Raw genomic sequence first — 19,046 nt, forward strand, 5'->3', positions numbered from 1 at the left:
CAGTGGGTATGGACTTCCGCCTCCCTTCTGAGCACATAGTGCACAAAGAATGTAAACTTTTTAAATTTTTTTTTTTGTCTTTTTAGGGCCACACCCACGGCATATGAAGGCTCCCAAGCTAGGGGTCCAATTGGAGCTGTAGCTGTCCGCCTACACCACAGCAACGCCACAATCAAGCCACATCAGCAACCTATACCACTGCTCACGGCAACGTCGCCAGATCCATAACCCAGTGAGCAAGGCCAGGGATCAAACCTGCATTCTCATGGATACTAGTGGGGTTCGTTAACCGCTGAGCCAAGATAGATACTCCCAGATTGTAAACCTTTTATCCTTGTCCTATCCATCCTGAGGCCAAAGCCCGACAGCAGATTCCTAGTCCTTGTTAGAGCAGAGAAAGCAGATGAGGGTTCCCATCTACTCTCAAATGGAATCAGAAATGTTGAGAAGATCTAACGTTGGCAAAAAGGGGACCCAGAGTCTGAAGATCTTGGTGATCAAAGGCTGTGGCAGAAGACATAAATATTTCAGAAAAAAAATGGTACCATTCTCTTTCCTTAATGCAAGATAACATAACATTCTGTCCCTGCTCCAAACAGAGATCACATATAGAAGGTATAGAATGAGAATTCTCAGAGTAATTGAGCTATCTTTAATAATATCTTGAAAAGGGGGCTTACAGTTAATTCATTTTTTTTTTCTTTTTTTGTCTTTTTGCTATTTCTTGGGCCGCTCCCGCAGCATATGGAGGTTCCCAGGCTAGGGGTCAAATCAGAGCTGTAGCCACCGGCCTACGCCAGAGCCACAGCAAGAGGGGATCTGAGCCACATCTGCAACCTACACCACAGCTCACAGCAACACCGGATCCTTAACCCACTGAGCAAGGGCAGGGACCGAACCCACAACCTCATGGTTCCTAGTCGGATTCGTTAACCACTGCGCCACGACGGGAACTCCAATTAATTTTTATTTGTAGAAAAGTAATGGAAGCTACTTTTTTTCTTATCATAGTCCATAAACATTCATTTTAAAAATGCTACCATTAAAATAAGTTGAAGTCTTTAATAACGGTAAAAAAAAAAACCCAAAGTTCTCCCTCAGATTATGTAATTGATATTTTACTTTTAGCTTGGAAGACTTGGCCATGCATTTATATTAACCATTTCAATAACACATTCAATAAGTATGGGTTGTACTCCTAGCATTATTCTAGGTCATTCTTATCTGTTATTTCATTTATACACATTATCTATATACATAGATTCATTTATAATGAATCTATAGGACAGATTATTTTATATGTGAGAAAAATGAGACAGTTAAATAATTTCCCATTACACATCATACTACAGTAAGACACAAACATAGGTGTGTTATATCAAAACCCAATATTTATGTTATGCCAGAGTGTTAACAATAAATGCCTGAAGGACTGTATGGCTTAAGTACTAAAGATTTGTTTTCCATTATATATAAGCATTCAATAAACATATGTTGACTGAGTGGATAAATACTATTCAATTAATACAAACTCACTTTTGTGTTGGAACCAGATGGGCCTCTTTTACCTACTTTATCTAGATAGAATCACCTTTTTCCCTGAGTTTCTCTTTAAACTGATTTATATTCCTTTCTAATACTTACCACCATTTGACATATATAACTACTTGTAAATACACTTGCTTTTTGTCTTTCCCACTCATGTATAAGCTCCATGATAGCAGGGCTTTGCCTCTGATCCAATGTATCCTTAGTGCTAGAAATACAGTGGACATTCAATGAACTATTTATAAATCAAATAACAGTATTCTTTTTTAATGACATAAATATTTGTGAATAAACACTAACCTTCAGCTAATCCCTTTTCCTTCCATTACATAGACATTGAATGCTGATAAAAATGTCCCATAGCTTTATCTATGGGATTTAAGGGGACATTTTCTAAACATTTGCCTGAGTTTCATATGGACTTTAACTCTGTTTAACCCTGCTGCCCCTCCCCAAGGTGGCCACTTGTATGTTTTTCTTTTTTTGTTTTTCACATGTTTGAAGCTGATAATGTGACACTACAATGTAAGCTTGTAGAATGGCCATAAGAGGCATTTCTAGAGAAAGGTGAGAAGTGAAAGACTGAGAAGACAGAGACGAATTAGAAGGGGAGGCAATGTGGGGATTAAAACTTTACCTGCCTTCCACAGATTTATACCACCCTCTTGTGATAAAGGTCATCCTAAACTCCACTGGGCTACTGTCAAATCAGCCGGGGGTCCCTTTTACCACCTGCCCATCATGGTTAACCCAGCAGGGCACAGCAAGTTACCAGGTAGGGAGCCAATTGTAACAGAAACACAACTCAGAACAAGAGCACCAAATGAATGGTTTCAGGACAGCAATCTAACACTCAGCAATTCTCAGGAAACTTTTATCTCTTCAGGTTGGGAGGAATTTTGGCTCTTATTTGTTTTCACCTAGCAAAGACATCATGTTGTCACTAGGAGCTCCAGAAAAGTGTCTGCGGAGTCCCTGTCAGTCTTGGCCAGTTTTCAGCGATGTCCTATATAGTGCATTAAATTTTATGCTACCAAAAAGCAACCTATGAATATCTTGATCCCTGTGCTAAAGACCCAGCTAAAGTGTAAATAATTTCCTGATTGGCTGACAGATGGGCTTGGGATGATTTAACGCTTCAGTCCTAAGAGTGGATGCAATAGCTGTTAAGAAGTCACCGCTTTGCTCACCTAGGTTACAGAAAATGTGTTGGTATATTTTTCCTTTCTTTTCCTTCTTCCTTTTAGAAATTTATTTATTTTTTGGCCATTGTGATTTTTATTCTAGTGGCCTTTGCCAAACAGGCAGATGATTGTGTTCATCTGCTAAATTTTTTTTTTTTTTGCTTTAAATCAATCATATCTTTTCTTGAGCTTCTTATCAGTTTAGTCTTATTTTCTGAGTGCCCCAAACAAGAGGAAAATGACTAAGGGAAAAAAAAGGCAAAACATGTTTTACAAGTATGCTTCTATTAAAATCAGAAATATTAAAAAAATAATAAAAATATTTTTAAAATCTCTAAACATAGATTTGAAGATGAAGTTATGTTCACCCAAAGAAGTCATGTACTTGCATTTCTGATGTGGATACACACAAGAAACCCTCAAGCTTCCATTCCTTTGATCATAAATATAGAGGATATTGAAAGAAGTGACATTGAGAGAGGGAAATAAATAGAAAACTGAAAGCTATTTCCACAACAGTGTAAGAAATAGCCCAGAGCTTTGGGAAAAAATAGCCGAAGTTAGAAGTTTTGCCACCTTCTTGGTAGCTTGTTTGTCATTTTGAGGAAAATAATGAAACATCTTTTCATAAGAATGTTGCCCTTTGGTGCTAAATAAATATACCATTAGTCTAAATGAATTTCATAGGACCTTCCTCTTCCTTTGTTGAATTGAATATTCCTTTCAGAAATGGAGATTTGTATGATTATGGAGCATGAAAACGGAATTCCGGAACACAGTCAGGACCTTTGAGAAACAGAAAAAGAGATGGAATGTCCAAAAATTATGACAACAGAAATCTTAAAATGTGGTTTTAATTTATAGAAAAAAAAAAAAGATTTCCTCTAAAGAAATAAAGTCAAGTTATCCCAGCTGGTACACTATCACTTCCCTGTGATTTTTTTTTTTAATTTTTAATTTTTGCTTTATATAGTAAAGAAGAAAAATAATACACTTTTCAGGTAAATTTATGTAATAAAAATATCAGTGGCAAGTGGGCACAATCAGTTTATATTATATACAGAGTAACTTGGTTTTAATGAATGGTTTTATAGGAATGAATAGATAGACAGCTTATTGTTTCATATAATGTAATCAATGGGTTGGAGTGTTGCTTGTTAATGAGCTTGCCTGGACAGGATATTCCAGTGTAAGGAAATCTTTAATGGTGACCAAAGGTAGAGAACTCATTATTCCTAGATCTAAGGAATGACTAAATTCCCCAGTTACTGTATCTGAGGACTGTCAGGAAGAGGACTGTCATTAGTTCAGCATAACTACCTGATTATCCGCACACAGTAAAATCTTATTTTTTTATGCAAAAATGGGTTGCATTTTAGAAAGCCATTGTTGCATGGAAAATGTATTAAAAGAGCTCTGAGATACGTGCCTAATGTTTTTGTATTGTTGAGGAGTTTGGAAGACAGTGTTATGCATACAGATGTGCTACAGATCATTAAAGATCAAGAGCTTTCCAACTGCAAAGTCAACGGGCTGAAAGAGACTAGCAGCATCTTATTCAGAATTGGAGGTTTGAGGAGTAGAAGCAAAAGTGACATTCTAATCAGCCCCTACCCTATCCTATCCAACATCCTGATTTGCATTGTAGATTACAAAAAAATAGTGCACATTTTAATTTAAAATTAATATTTATGAAATACTTTACCAAAACTTTTTCAGAAAGTAGTGTTGTGTAAGAAAGTGTTGGCATCACATCTGTTCCAATTTGTGAAGATGCAATGAAAATAAGTAAAATATATGCCTTAGCAGACTGATTTAATAATGGGCTTTCTGTAAAAGAATGGGAGAAATAAGGCATTTACTGAAAATATTAACACATTTTGATAGATTTTTTCTTTTGAAAGGAAAACTTTAGATGTGAAGTTTGGATAACAAAATAAGATTTCAAATTTAAGAATAATATGTATCTCTTGCTTTAGATGTGGCCCACAATTTGAAATGGCTGAGATAAACATTTAATAGGTAATTCCTCTGAGGTAGACATTGTAAACTTTGAGAAATCAAAATTGTCTTAGATTTAATTTATTGTTAATATATTCAGTAAGGAACAAAGAATATTATACATATGATATGTTCTCAATAATAAGAGGAAAGCCTATTGCTAGAAAGTTCTAATGTCCCTAATTAAAGAATATAATTAAGGACTACTGAAAGAAATGTATATGAAATAGGTCAGGTATCCACAGCATCAGGATTTGACTACTTCCCTTTTGCCAGATTTCTTGGCAGTTAGCTTAACCCTGCCATTGCTTCTAAGACCCAAATTCTACCTTGTTAGGAAGAATTTAATTCACTAGCAGTTGGTCAGCAACAAGTTGTCATTGCTACCAATCTGGCTCTGACCATAGAGGTAAAATCAAGAAATTAACAGGTACATGATGTATACCACAGGGAACTGTACACAATATTCTGTGATAATCTATATGAGGAAAGAATCTGAAAAAGAATGGATGTGTGTATATGTATAATTGAATCCCTTGATTGAATAGCAGAAATTATCAAAACCTTGTAAATCAACTATACTTCAATAAAACTTTAAAAAATAAAAGAAATTATGCTTTGTTCTATAACAGGCAATTGTTCTGGCCTCTTATGCCGAAGCTGCTCCTTAGATTGACTAAGTTAGCATTTCTTCAGTCCCTCAAGCCTGAACCCCCGCTTGTGGCTCTTGTCAGCCCTTGTCCTCCCACCTTCCAGAGACTGCAACTAATCCTCTAATGTCCACCACCCTGCTATTTCATGCACTTATTTTTATTTAGTTCATCTACCGGGATCTCTGAAGAGTGACAAGTCTTTTTTTTGGAGGGGGTAAACCCATGACTTATGGAAGTTCCCAGGCTAGGGGTCGAATGGGAGCTGTAGCTGCTGGCCTACACTGCAGCTACAACAATGCCAGATCCAAGCTGAGTCTACAACCTACATCACAGCTCACGGCAACGCTGGATCCTTAATGCACTGAGAGAGGCTAGGGATCGAACCTGCCTCCTCTTGGATACTAGTCAGATTCATTTCCGCTGAGCCACAACAGGAACTCCAGCTCTTAAATTGTTTGTTGCCATGCTCCCCTGGCCTGACTATCAGCAATATGTTGATCTCTCTCTTGGAAAGTCCTCAACGTCTACCAATTACTATACCTGTCTTCTGTCACATATTCTCTAGATACCTTATTCTGCATTTCAACCCAACCAAACCTTTTGTGGGGGGAAAAAAAAATTCATAGGCTTTACCTTAAAATGGCACCTGGACAACAGCTTAAAGGCAGATTCATTCAACTCTGGAAAATTTAAATGAAAAAACCAGTAAAACAGTGAAAATATCTCTAAAACAACATAGAATAAAATAGTATAGAAAGCTGAGGAAAATTGAGGACAAAAATCTTGAAGAAATTTCATCTGACTACAAAATACAATTTCTATGAGACCTAGATGATCTAGTTTCTTGAAAGTATAGAAAAACTCATATGAGTCTAATGTTTTTATGGGGAGAGGGAAATTTTGACTACTTTTGGTCATGGATCCACTTAAGAATGCTCTAAAAATGCTATGAAAACTAGTGGTCATTTATTTCGCCAAGAAAAAAAAAAGGACAAATATATATTTACTCCAGGTTTTGCACACAAACTTCAAGTTTCTTTTAAGAATTAATTGAATCAAGTATATAAACCATTGACTTCAACACACTTTTAGCTCTGTGCCAGAATGCTATCATTCTTTATGAAAGAATTCCTTGTATTCTTCTGTTCCATTTCCTCCCTTTGCTCTTATGCTGTTTATGAATATAAGAAAGGTTCGTTTAAAGATTCTAGTTTTTTGGTTTGTTTGTTTGTTTGTTTACCACGTTTGTTTTAGTATGGAAAAATACTATCAAGAGATATTTTAAGAACTTGAAAAGTCATCATCATTAGAAGGAACACTAAGTCATAGATAAAGTTATTGACAGTGTAGATTTAAAATAATAATGTATAATAGCCAAAACAAAAAGCCCCTTTAAAAACTAGCCAAGCACTATGGAGAACAGTATGGTGGATTGGGAGCTTGGGATTAATAGATGCAAACTATTGCCTTTGGAATGGATTAGCAATGAGATCCTGCCATGTAGCACTGGGAATTATGTCTAGTCACTTATGATGAAGCATGATAATGTGTGAAAATAGAATGTGTATATGTATGTGTAATTGGGTCACCATGCTGTACAGTAGGAAAAAAAAAAGTTGTATTAGGGAAATAACAATTAAAAAATAAAAAAATAATAAATAAATAACAAAATAAAAACTAGCCAAGCAAAAGTCAACAAACCAAATTGACTTTGATTAGGACTTTATTTTATTTATATGGAATAAGAGTAGAAAATTTAGTGGCGTGTAAGGACAGAAATTATTTCTTATCTACATTTAGACAAGATAAATCACCTTCATGCTTAACTAGACTGGCTAAGTACAAAAAGCATTTGTGCCTATCTATTTTCTACATTTCACTTTACCCCTTCTTGCTTTATGCACATGCATGTGCCATAATAGTACATCTCCTCATGAACAGCTCATCAGAGGGCCTATCAACATCGAGATCATTTCTTGGTAAGTAGAGTTGTTGGTGAGCAGCACATACTTCCTGGTGTCCAGGCTATTTTTTTTTTTTCTTTTCCTTTTCCAGGCAACTTCTATTATATAATGTGTGCCAAATAGCCTGAAGAGGTAGCTACTGACACAGGGACCTGAACCCACATCTCTTTTCTGGCACTAAAAAAATGTTACTAATGAGTATGGTTTTGGCTCTTAAACAAGAACTGAATTTATAAGATTCCCCAAACACATGAATTAGAATTCCTCACATGCATTCACCATACTCCAATCACTTGGTAATGTTCCTGCCACATTTGCCCTTTCTGAAAATGCTCCCCAGATATGTATTCACCTCTTTAAGCAAACAGAAGAAGTAATAAGAAAACATGCTTCTGAGTCACATTTCTTAATGGGACACAGGATGAAGGATTCTTCTCTTATTTTTATCTCCATTTGGAAATGATCCCTGTAATATTACCTTTTAGCTCAAGTGTGGGTGAGTGCCGTGGGGACTGCTATAGTGCAAGTCACTTGAAACAGAGGACATTTTTACATGATTCTTGCAATTTTTTTCATACTCAGTAGAGAAATGAAATTGAGAACCAAAATCATTTGTACATAGTTCTGAATTCCCTACACTCATTTTCTCCTTTATAGTGAAAAGCAGACCTGTGTAATAAGAAGCATTAAAGAGAATGCAATTTACTGCTAAATCAACTATTTGTGGGATGGGATGTATGTGATAGTGACTGCAGGGAACAGAGGCCTTGTTTTTATTCTCTTCTTTACTACTGACTTACTATACCACTTCTATCCATGCAATTAACTTCTTTATTCTTGATTCACATCTAATTTAACTGTAATGGTCATTATGAAAATCATAACAACATGTATGTATTTTCTTCTCACTTAGCCTTTTGTGCTTCCAACAGATGTAGAGAAATTCTTTAGGGAACTTCTTTAGGGAACTTTATATTATTAGACATTATATCATCTATCCAATATTTTTGCTAAGTTTCCCCCTCTGTCTTGGGAATATTCTATCCAATGCTTTCCAAAGCTCTAGGGAGTAAGAAGACTATTTGTCTTCCCCTGTTACTCATAGCAAATTAGACCAGTCTATTAAAACTGCAAGTCATTGCATATTAGTCAATCGTAAAATGAATTTAGTGGTTTAAAAGCATTAAAAAAAAGAAAATAGATATTCTTTTCAGTTTTATATGTGTGTACATCTACTGAGGCACAATGTTAATTATATTTATTATCATGGCTTGAGGTTTCAAAAAGTTAGAAAATCTCTGAATTCTCTATTTTGTTATGATATATATATAATATATTATAATTTTTATTTATCTAAAAATTTACATTTGTTTACTAGACTATACTCCTTTTGAGTGACAATTATAAAACCTTTTTCTTCTCTATAATATTCAAATATATATATTACTACAATCTTACCGTGAGAAAAACAGTAGACAAATCCAAATTCTGCCAAATTCCTGACTAGTAATCTTTAAAACTATCAAGGTCACCAAAATCAAAGAAAGTCTAAGACTGTGACAGCTAGGAAGAGTCTAAGTAGACATGACAACTCACTGTAATGTGTTATTCTAGATGAGATACTGGAAAAGAACAAGGATATTAGGGGAAAAACTACAGAAGTCTGAAAGTGTGGATTTTAGCTTTATGGACTTCAGGTAATAATGTGTCAATATCAGTTTACTAATTGTGACAAATGTACCATACTATTGTGTAATATTAATAATAAGAAAAACTGAATGTGGAGTGTACATATACTAACTGCACTACCTTTGCTACTTTTTGGTAAATCTATATCTTTTCTAAAATAAAAAAATACAAGTATAGATTTTTCTAATTTTAATTAAATATAGCATGAGCCACCTAATTCTCTACTTCAATATTAAAATAAATCACCAAGATTTAGATCCAAATAACTTGAGACCTTTTAAAATAAGGCTTTTAAAAAAAATCAAAAATTTTATATATTAAGAAATGATCAAATTCCATTCATTAATAAGTCTCACCTCTGGCTAAAATTATAATATCAAAATTAATTTTCATAAATTTTATTTAAATTTCGAAGAAGCCAAGACATGAGAAAGATAAAATAGACAAGTACTGTCTCTCTGCTTCCACAATAGTTAGCAAACAAAAGTATTCAAAACTAACGCATAAAAAGTCTTTTGGGGTTGAATTGAAAAAATAAGATTTCATCTTATACTTTGTTTCTCAAAGCCATTAACTGATTTCATTCTTTTCTAACTAAGAAGTTCTTTATTATTTTGCTTATTTCCAAGGCTCTGAAATCCTTCCTTACCTCTGATACCATACACATATCTGCTCCATCTTCATTGTCAGTCTGAACATCACTCTCAGCCTCACAATGTTGTAATAATTGCTTTTTGTCTTAACCCCACTTTCTCATGCTCTCCCATTCATGCAATATCACAATAATCTTAATGACAAGTGCTACATTCGTGGATACTATTAGGGCTCCACTCTTGTGGTTTCTTATTTCAACCCTTTCACTTAAGGAAAGGATTTAATAGCTTAATTTTGATTACAATCAGATTTACGTATTTCTGAAAATCATGAAATGAGAAAAAAATGTATCTCTTAGGAAAATGGTATTTGGTGTACAAAAAACAGTGACAAATTTTTATTTTTAAAGAGTATTTTAAAGAAATAGCATTATTTTAAAATATTTAAAATCATGATATAGAACACTATTTTCACATATTTCTTTTGAATTTCACAAATAGTTTTCTCCAAATGGTAAGACTAGTTGGTGTATAATTATGCCCCAACATTTTGTAAACAAGAAAAAGAGCTTCTCTGTGGGGAAAAAAAAAAATTGTTTTGTTTTGTTTTTCTCATTCCATATTCATTTGTATTTACTTACATTAGTGATTGTTAGATGAGTTGAAGTTCCAGTGGGGAGAGGCTTTAAAGCATGAGTACTTAACCAGTCTTATAATAGGTGTTGAAAGCCTCAAAAGTGAACAGACAGATGAGTCATTATTCACATAGAGGCTGATCAAGCAGACCAACTTTCTTTAAGAGTGTGAGAGGAATGTTGCGTTATTAAACCTGACTTACCTGTCAATTACCTTACTAATTATGCCTGTGAGCCAAAATGGTCAGTATACGCCAAAGATCTAGGAAAAGCATTGCCAGTTTATTGGCAAGATCTTTGAGTCGAGTGTGTCTCTATGCGTGTAGGGGGTCGGGGGTGAATTGTGGGTATGGAGTATCTAAGTGATAGTCTTACATTGTTAGCCTTACATTCCAGAAAAAGCAATGGTCCCTTGGAGATGAAAATGTTTGAATGATCATTTACACAAAATGCTGGCTTCTATGCCTGTGGTGAGTTGTCAGTAGTCAACCTGGAATTACCATCACTTCCTTCTATGGCCAGAATATGTTTCCCATGGAATCCAGGTCCCTGTATTAGCACAAGCTAGAGTTTCTCATTAAGAGGAACTTGAGTAAAATTAGGAAGGTGAAAGTGAAGTGATCACTGCTAAGGTAGTGCTGGTCAGACATAATGGTTTAGCAACCTTTCTGACTAACAGTTTTGCGGAAAGGAATCTTGTCAAAGTCCCTGTGGGTTTTGTGGTTTCTTTCCCATCCTCCTCAGTTACGCTTCAGCTAACATCATTAGTAACTCTTTTTCCAGTGCTCCAGCTCTGGGTTGACCTACTTTCACTCCCTCAGTTTCTGCCAGAAATATGTAAGTTCAAATCCCTTTATTAAAACCCTTATTCCAGTAATATTCTTTTCCTAACAAAATTCAGATTAAAATGATCCCTGAAATTAACAAAGGGGAAAAATAATATTAGGCAAAAGTAAAGTTATATTATATATATATATATATATATATATATATATATATGCAGACAAATTAAATTCTTAGAAACATATAAATTAAAGAGAATTAGTTCATATGATTGATAATATTAGATCATCTTTTTCTGGCATGTAGAAATTCTCAATACTTTGATAATAGTAGTTGGAGCCATCTGAAAATACTGTTTCTGTAAATCAAAATGGTTGAATGTGGCTCAAATAATTTGTATCCATCAGGAAGAAATAATTATTTTTTAAAAGTAGGGTAACATTTTCTTCTAGATAGCCCTCAAGTAGGAAATAAGCACAGGAGAATGGTGCAAAAAAGCTCTAAGGAGTGTACTTGAGTGGAACATTAGTGACCTCAGAATGTAAAAGGGAAATAAGAACTGGGAGAAAGTTTGAAAAATAAAGGCTTTTCCAATTTAAAAGCATTTTCTTGCTGTCAAGCCTGAATGATTTTCTAGAATGTAAGAGCACCATATAATTTTGAAAGAAATTGCATTTAATTTCTTTCTTTTGGGGGGGGGGTCTTGATATAATTCTGTTGAGTGAGACTTCACCTTTCCATTCACTAAGGGAATCACACTATGATGAATTCTAATTTTTTTTTTAATGGCCGCACCCACAAGGCATATGGAAGTTCCCAGGCTAGGGGCCAAATCAGAGCTACAGCTGCTGACCTACACCACAGCTCACAGCAATGCCAGATCCTTAACCCACTCAGCAACCTCAGGGATTGAACCCGCCATCTCATTGATCCTAGTCAGGTTGGTTATCACTGAGCCATGATGGAAACTCTGAATTCTGAATTTAATCAGTCAGTGTGTTTCTAACCCATACACATATTTAGGGAAGGATAAAGAATTTGGCTTCCAAAAGACGTGCTCTAGTGTAGTTTTCATCACCTCTTTAAGAAGGATTAAAGAATATTTATGTTAGAGCATTTGGTTATTGTATTAGAATAAAAGAACTGAATTTAACTTTTCCCTTCTTTTAATTATATCCAGGGATAAGAGAAATTTAAAGGGGAAATTTTAGAAGAGTTTCTTCAGGTACAATCAATGTGAGAAGTCTGGCAGGTGTTTATTTTTAAAAGTGGTGAGATTAATGTACTCTGAGAATAATGCAATGAGGTATGCTAAAAGATTGCCTATAAGTCAAGACAGGGAAAAAGTGAAATGCAGTTAGGAGAATGTAAACCTTCTATAATTTGTAAGCCATTTATAATCCAGGGTCATTGCAATCATTTAAACCCATATAATGAAATTAATGCCTTATTTGGTAAATTTCTACTAGATAGCAATGCTAAAAATAGTATAGAAGCAAATGCAAATCTTACCACATTATAAGATATACTTTTTGAAATTTTATGCTCTTTAATTTGTGAGATGATTTCAATTACACCATTTTCACGATCTATTGTATATAGATTATATTGTACATAGCTTCTGTATATTGTATATAGATTCCTGAGAGATACTTATAGTCAAAGGTGAGCTTGTATGATTGTTTCCTGTTTTATATTCAGATTCTTTGAATTTCATAGCTTCATTCATATTGGTTGCTCCTTTGGGATTTTCAGTTTGGGAGGAGCCTATAATTTCCAGATAAAGTGATTAACTGCATAATGATGATTAAATTAAATTAGCATATGGAAATATAGCAACACACTTTTCATTAAATAAAAACATTTTCTTATGAAATTATTTACTTTTGCTCTTTATATTTTATAGTGAGTTTATTTTTTGTGCATGGTGTGAGGGTGTGTTCTAGTTTCATTGATTTACATGCGGCAGTTCAGTTTTCCCACTACTGCTTGCTGAAAAGACTGTCTTTTTTGCATTTTATATTCTTGCCTCCTTTGTCAAACGTTAATTGACCATAGGTGTCTGGGTTTATTTCTGGATTCTCTATTCTGTTTCATTGGTCTGTCTGTCATTTTGGTACCAGTACCACACCGTCTTGATGACTGTGGCTTTGTAATATTGCCTGAAGTCTGGGAGAGTTATGCCCCCTGCTTGGTTTTGGTTCCTTAGGATTGCTTTGGCAATTTTGGGGTCTTTATGGTTCCATATAAATTTTTGGATTATTTTTTCTATTTCTGTGAAAAATGTCCTGGGTAATTTGCTAGGGATTGCATTGAATCTGTAGATCGCTTTGGGTAGTATGGCCATTTTATGATATTAATTCTTCCAACCCAGGAGCATAGAATATCTTTCCATTTCCTTGAATCCTCTTTAATTTCCTTGATTAATGTTTTATAGTTCTCATCATATAAGTCTTTCACCTCCTTGGTCAGGTTTATTCCTAGGTATTTAATTTTTTTTGGTGCAATTTTAAAAGGTCTTGTATTTTTATATTCCTTTTCTAATATTTCATTGTTAGTTTATAGAAATGCAACCAGTTTCTGAATTTTAATCTTGTATCCTGCTGAAACTTGTATCTTAGCTGAATTTGTTGATCAGTTCAAATAGTTTTTGTGTGGATCCCTTAGGGTTTTCTATATATAGTATCATGTCATCTGCATAGAGTAACAATTTTACCTCTTTTCTTCCAATTTTGGATACCTTTTATTTCTTTTGTTTGTCTAATTGCTGTGGCTAAGATTCCAATACTATGTTGAATTAAAAGTGGTGAGAGTGGGCATCTTTGTTTTGTTTCAGATTTTAGCGGAAGGCTTTCAGCTTTTCTCCATTGAGTATTATATTGCTGTGAGTTTTGTCCTAAATAGCTTTTATTATATTATGTTCCTTATATACCCACTTTGGTAAGAGTTTTTAATCATGAATAGACGTTGGACTTTGTCAGTGCTTTTTCTGCATCTATTGAGATGATCATGTGGTTTTTGACTTTTGTTAATGTGGTGTATGACATTGATTGATTTGCATATGTTGAACCATCCTTGTGAACCTGGAATGAATCCCATTTGGTCGTGGTGTATGATCTTTTTTATGTGTTGTTGGATTTGGTTGGCTAAAATTTTGAATATTTTCAGATATATATTCTGTATTAGGTTGAATTATTTGTAAACCATAAATAACACTTACCATCTGTAAGTCTGTAGTTCAACAAATTTTACTAAATTTACAGTTGGGGAATAATCACCATCATTCAATTTTAGAACATTCCCATCATTCCAAAAATGTTCCTCATATCCCCCAATTTTGAATCTTTTCTATTGTTTCAAGAATACAAAAATAAGAGAAAAATGAAGATATTAATTTAAATAGTGCTATTCCCCTAATACAGTGGTTATAAAAATGTGATCTGGTGAACTTGAGATTTCTCCAAAACCCAGATGGAAGACCAACAATGTCAAAGCTGTGTACTCATAATGGAGAGATACAAGGTAGCATGGACAGGAATACTTGATATTCCTGTACAAGTAATACTCAATATGGAGTTCCCTGGTGACCTAGTGGTTAAGGATTTAGCATTGCTACTGCTGTAGCTTGTTGTGTATCAAGTTAGATAGTAGATACTTAGATCTAGGAACTTGTGTATGCCCCGAGCATGGCCAAAAAAAAAAAAAAAAAAAAAATACAAAAGAAATACTTGATATTGAAAATCATGAATGCAGTAGCACATAAGGAATCCATTTGACTTCTATTAAGCAAGATATTTAAAGAATTTACAAAAATGTAAAAAAAAAAAGTTACTCTCTTCTTTTGGAAAATATAGTTATTTTTCAAGCAAAATATATTATTCACGTTAACCTATAATAAACTTACTACTATTATTTTAAATGAATTTTTAGATATTTTTAAATTTATGCTTTATTTTATAACACAGTAAATATTGATAGATATAAGAAACAGAAACAACACTCTTCAGGTTCTATAAACTTTTACATAGAGTACCACGTCTATCCTTCATGCTCCACACCATCAGTATCAAGAAGAAAAACATTGAGAAGTGCTAACTCCTTAACACTTGGTCTTATGAAAACAGCTTTCATAGGATCACTCAGAGAGATTTCAAGTGTGTTTACTGTAATTTTCAGACCCAGAGTAATGGTGTTTGGCTTATCCTTAAAAAAAAATCTAAAATGAGCTCTAGCAAGAGGATAGAGGTGTCTATATTGGATTTAGCCTAATAGCCAAGACATTGCTGATGCTAATAACACATAAATATTTCCTGTGAAACAGATAAAGTCTATAAGATAAAGGAATAAATTGTAGAGTCATCTCAGTTCATCATATACGGATGTAAGAAAGACTGGAGGGACTCAGTATCAAAAACTAGAGTGACTCCTGAGTGAAGACTGACTTAATTTGCAAGCAGCCTTCAAAATTAACATGCGTTACTTTGAGACAAAGGGAGCTACAGTAAGAGGGGCCCATAAGAAACCTAAAATTGGGAGAGGATTAAGATGGCAGAAGAGAAGGACTGGAGCTCAACTTCTCTCATACAGACAACAAAATTCACAACTAAAACCTGAGCAATCTCTACCCAAATGGACTGGAAACCTTAAAAAAGATACCCTACTAAAGAAGAAAAAGTGGAGGCCACATCAAGAGGTAGGAGGGGTGATTTTGTGACATAAACAACCCCATACCTCCCAGGTGGGAAGCTCCATAGACTGAAAACTAACTGGTTCACAGAGACTCACCCAAAGGAGTGAGAGTTCTGAGCCCTACATCAAACCCCCACATGCGGGGATCTGGCACTGGGAGAAAGAACCCCTGGAGCAGCTGGCATTGAAGGCCAGTGGGGCTTGTGCGCAGGAGCTCCACAGGACTGGGGGAAACGGAGACCCCATTCTTAAAAGGCATACACAGACTTTCACGTGCACTGGATCCCAGGGCAGAGCGAGGTCTCCATAGGAATCTGGGTCAAACCTGACTGCAGTTCTTGGAGGACATCCTGAGAAAACAGGAGTGAACGTGGTTTGTTGTGAGGGAGGGACATTGAAGGCAAAGCTCTCAGGAATAAATACAGCAGCTGCCTTTCTCTGGAGGTGGCCATTTTTGGAAAACCTGGCCCCACCCATCAGTCATCTCTGAGAAGCCCCAGGGCAAACAACAATCCAGGTGGGGTCACAGCCCCGCCCCTCAGTAAACAGGCTACCTAAAGAACCCTCAGGCACACAGCTGCCTCTAATCCCATCCAGAGACTAAGCCCCACCCACCAGAGGGGTTAGAATCAGCTCCACCTATCAGGGGGCAGGCATCAGCCCCTCCCATCAGGAAGCCTACAGCAAGCTTCCATACAGACTTCAGCCATAAGGGGGGCAGACACCAGAAGCAACAGAGGCTACAACCCTTTTATCTGTAAAAAGGTCACCACCCCAAAAACCTATAAAAATGAAAAGACAGAGAACTATAACTCAGATGAGGGAGAAATGAAAAACCCCAGAAAATCAGCTAAGTGATGAGGAGATTATTAGCCTCCAGGAAAAAGACTTTAGATTGTTGATGCTGAAGATGAAGCAAGACATTGGAAATAAACTGGAGGCAAAGATGCATAACTTACAGGAAGCACTGAGCAAAGAGATACAAGATATCAAACTTAAACAAGAAGAGATGCAAAATACAATAACTGAAATAAAAAATTCCCTAGAAGCAACCAACAGCAGAATACAGGAGGCAGAAGAACGAATAAGTGAGGTGGAGGACAGATTACAAGAAATTATGGATGCAGAACAGAAAAGAGAAAAAAGACTGAAAACAAATGAAGAGAGTCTCAGAGATCTCTGGGACAATGTCAAACGCACCAACATCCATATTAGAGGGGTGCCAGAAGGAGAAGGGGGGGGGACAGAAAAAATATTCCAAGAGATAATAGCCAAACACTTCCCTCACATGGGAAAGGAACCACTCACTCAAATCCAGGAAGCAAAACAAGTACCATATGAAATAAACCCAATGAGGAATACACCAAGATACATATTAATCAAACTAACCAAAATTAAAGACAAAGAGAAAATCTTGAAAGCAGCTAGGGAAAAGAAACACGTAACACACAAGGGAACCCCAATAAGTATATTGGAATATTTTTCAGCAGAAACTCTGCAGGCCAGAAGGGAGTGGCATGATATACTTAAAGTGATGAAAGGAAAAAAACCTCCAACCAAGATTACTTTACCCAGCAAGGCCCTCATTCGGATTTGAAGGAGAAATCAAAGCCTTCACAGATAAGCAAAAGCTGAGAGAATTCATCAACACTAAACCAGCCTTACAACAAATACTAAAGGATCTTCTCTAGGCAGAAAAGAAAAGAGAGCAACAGGAAACAAAAATTCCACAAGTGACAAGGCTCACCATTAAAGGTATATATACAGTAAAGATACGAAATCATCCATGCACGATTATACCACCAAAATCAGAAATCATGAGAAGAGGTGGGTACAAATGTAGAACACTGGAGATGAACTTGCAACTAAGAGACCAACAACTTAAAACAATCTCATATACATATAGACTCATATCAAAACTTCAAAATAACTTCAAACCAAAAATCTATAATTGATATACAAACAAGGAATCTCTAAAGAAAAAATATATCTCATAGTAAATAAGTGCATAATCCACCATGAAGGGGGTCATTTGACATCATTCTTGGAATGCTGAAGTCTTCTTAGATCTGATTCTGATTTCCTCTCCATCAAAGAATTTATGATAATTATAATTAACTAATGCAACTGTACAATTAAATAATACAGTTCTACAACTGTATTATTAATAACCATTTCTCTCCATGGTACAATGTAAGGTCTATAATGTCTTGTTAATCACGTCACCTAGAATGGTGTAATGCCTATATTGAAGAATCAGTAAAATGTAACAAATTGTGAGGACATATTTATATAATTACTCTGTTTTTTAACCAATTTATGCATTTTATATTTTATTTATTTTCAGAGGGTGTATTATTTTTGTTATTCTTACCAGTTATTCTTTTTATATGCTATATAAAATATTTAATGGTATATAAGGCTTTCTTCTTTATAAATTTTAGTTGCATAATATACACAATTTTAATATAATGCTAATTTTTAAAGAAAAATTGAAATGTAATAGATAATACTAAATAGTAAAGATGAAAGCCATACAAAATGGGATAAAGTATAGAATAAATTTCCTATTTGTCTCAGCATATTTTCCATTCCACTTCTCCAGAGGGAGTCACTTAATCTGTTTCTTAAGATCCATTATATAATAATCTGTGTGAATGTAATTGTGTTTAAATATATGCATTTTATTCTGTACAAAAAATTAAAATAAAATTAAAAAAAAAGAAACCTTAAATTCCCACAAAATATCTTTTGAAACTCTTAATGGGTGGGATGGAATGAATAATGGAAGACAAAAACTTCCTTCAAAAAAACTGAAGAAAAACATAAAAATATTTTTGAAAGGCATCGGAGAGCTACTGAAGGATACGACTAATAGAATTAATACATCTAACAAGGAGTTTAAAAAAAACACAGAAAAATGATATATGAATCTGAAACTGCATTTTTCCTAGTGAATTTGAAAATTTCATGTGTGAACCTGGGAGTGAAATCTAACTTTTCTCTGAAAAGGGGCCACTGAGCAGCAAAATTGAAAACATGAAAGACCTCAAACACATGCTATCTTGAAACATTTGCTAAAATCTAAATATTCTTAGGGTAGGATGCTAAAAGACTGATTTGAAGTCCTCTGAAAAGCAGAGCAGAGTTCTCAGAAGTATCATAATTCTTCATGGACCAGCCTGGGGGAAGGACCACGGAAACCCTACTTTATGCTAAGAGTTCTAGGAAGGCTATGGCTTAGGAACAAGGATGATAAAAAGCCTCACCAGTTCTGTAGCCCTGCCTCACTTATTGCATTAAGAGA

Source organism: Sus scrofa, chromosome 5, assembly GCF_054392235.1.
Source record: "Sus scrofa isolate SSC_HxYL_T2T_F1_AM1 chromosome 5, Sscrofa_HxYL_maternal_Yorkshire_Landrace_v2.0, whole genome shotgun sequence".
NCBI classification, from domain to species: domain Eukaryota; kingdom Metazoa; phylum Chordata; class Mammalia; order Artiodactyla; family Suidae; genus Sus; species Sus scrofa.